Source organism: Pseudophryne corroboree, chromosome 1 (assembly GCF_028390025.1).
Source record: "Pseudophryne corroboree isolate aPseCor3 chromosome 1, aPseCor3.hap2, whole genome shotgun sequence".
In the NCBI taxonomy this organism is placed as follows: domain Eukaryota; kingdom Metazoa; phylum Chordata; class Amphibia; order Anura; family Myobatrachidae; genus Pseudophryne; species Pseudophryne corroboree.
In genome coordinates, this window is record NC_086444.1 from 683,704,628 (window position 1) to 683,706,963 (window position 2,336).

General features: G+C 42.3%; 1 pseudogene; it reads left to right on the top strand.

Moving 5' to 3' along the window:
- Positions 1-1,353: 1,353 nt before the first annotated feature.
- Positions 1,354-1,476, top strand: LOC134940842 (5S ribosomal RNA; annotated as a pseudogene).
- The last annotated feature ends 860 nt before the right edge of the window (positions 1,477-2,336 follow it).

A 2,336-nucleotide genomic window follows, 5' to 3' on the forward strand; every position in this document is an offset into this window, starting at 1 on the left:
TGCTAGTAATAATGCGTCCCGAGACTCCGCCCCTTATCATACGTCATGCCCCGTCACCCGACAGCTGACCGCAGCTCCTCAGCGTCAGCTGTTATCCCCGGCCCACCGACCATGAATCGCTTGGCCATTGGACAGCACTTACTTATTAGCTGCCTCTAAATCATACTCCTCACACACCCCTCTAACCTGGAAGTGAACAAGCCCGTTCAGGGCGAAACGCGTTTTCCACGGGGAGGACCACACACGGAGTGAGTCTTCAGCTCCTGCACGGGCACCTGACGATGCCCTGACCTGCCTCACTATTTCCTATTCCAATTTTGGTGACCGTAAGCCCATTGCTGTTCTGTGTACAACGTGCACAGACAGCAACACCTTATGTGCATTTATTAACATGCTTTACTAGACTATTGTATCAGATCTGTAAAGTACACATACAGATCCCTGTCATAGCGCTGGTGACCGCAAGCTCACTGCGGTTCTGTGGACACTGTGCACAGACAGCAACACTGGATGTACATTTATTAATTTGCTTTTTTTCTACTATATGTGATCAGACCTATGTAGCACACTTACAGTTCATTTGTATAGTGCTACCACCTATAAGCTAAAATCTTCCCCTTATCCCTTATTCTTCTTCCCTGATTCTCTAAAACTAATATTTGGTAACTATCCCTTTTCTTCTTTCCTGATTCTCTAAAACTAATATTTGGTAACTAATTTATATTGGTATGCTGAGCTTTTACCAGCAGAGGCCAGTATATTGTCACAAAACTATTTCATTGACTGTGATCCTCAGCACGTGTTTTTGAATTACCTCATTTATCCCAAGATGTATGATGATTATTGATGTGACTCTTCAAGACTATGTTCAAAATATCATGAAGATTTCTCTAAAACAAATATCTGGTAACTAATTTATATTGGTATGCTGAGTTTTTACCAGCAGAGGCCAGTATATTGTTACAAAATTATCTCATTTACTGTGATCCTCAGCACGTGTTTTTGAATTACTACATTTATGCTAGGGGTTTGATGATTACTGATGTGACTCTTCAAATTTATGTTCAAAATATCATGAGGATTTCACTGATAATTTAATCATCTATTTTCATGCCCCTTGTTCATACTATATTTTTTTTTGTGGGCTCTCATCTATGATTCGCGGAGCACAATACCACAGATGTGGGATTTGATGAGCTGTGTCTAACGTAGAAAGCAGACCCACCTATTTGTACTGTACTAATTCATCTCTTTCTTTGTGTATACTGTTTTCAGTTTCTTTCATTCTTCTCTCTTTCTTTTTCTTCTATTTCCTATTAGGTGCACTCTCATTGGTGCACTGGCATGTAAATTCTCTACTATCATACCACGCTGCCAATGCCCGATCTCGTCCGATCTTGGAAGCCAAACAGCGTTGGGCCGGCCGGGTAAGTACCGGGATAGGAGACTTCCTGCGAATACCCGGTGTTGTAGAGCAGGGATTATTTCCCTCCCCATGTGAGTTGCGACGCCAACAGCAGTATCACCACTAACTCTTATTTCCCTCTCTTCATTTGAGACTCACTACCAATTTGTGTAATTCTTTGTGGCTTACGTTATGAAGACAGGTCCTGTCCAATGCAGGAGACTATCCATCCCTTAATTAAGTAGCCCTAGTGGGACGTACTTATCAAATAATTCTTATGACCACTCCTTGGTTCCATCAATACAGATATTCTGTACTGGTCAGGGGAAATGGGGGTAAGACGAACCAATGTCTACAACCATTCCATTCACATTTGTGATTAAACAGACCAGAACATTTTTTTAAATTGTTATTAACACACTCCTTTTCTCTTATATGGATCAGCTATATGGGTACTTACATTATAAATGTCAACATTAAAAGTTATGTTTTAAGTATTTCCCTTTATATGGTATAGGAATTTTCCTTTCTTTCTAAGAGTGCGCCCACACAAGAGCCTTCTTTTTTCTCCCTTTTTTTCTAGCGTATGTACTCTCTGGCTCTGGGCGCACCACCAATTAGGACAACAACATTGATTGAAGTAAAAAACACGTTTTTTCTTCCTTCTCCTCATTTTGGAGTGTTTAATTGTCCAAATTTTGGTTCTCTAATATCAATACAGCACTAATTTGACCGGTGCCCGATCGCCCCTTGCCTAGTCACAAGGTCTGGCAGAGATCAGGCAGGGACAAGATCAACTCGCCTCCTCCTTCCATGAACTTGCCAATTCCATTCGGCAAGGGCTCCAGGACATCGCTGTCTCCCTTGCCCACAGTGGCAGAGAGCCAGCCACATCGGCTCCCTCCCCTCACCCTGCCCAGGAAGAACATCC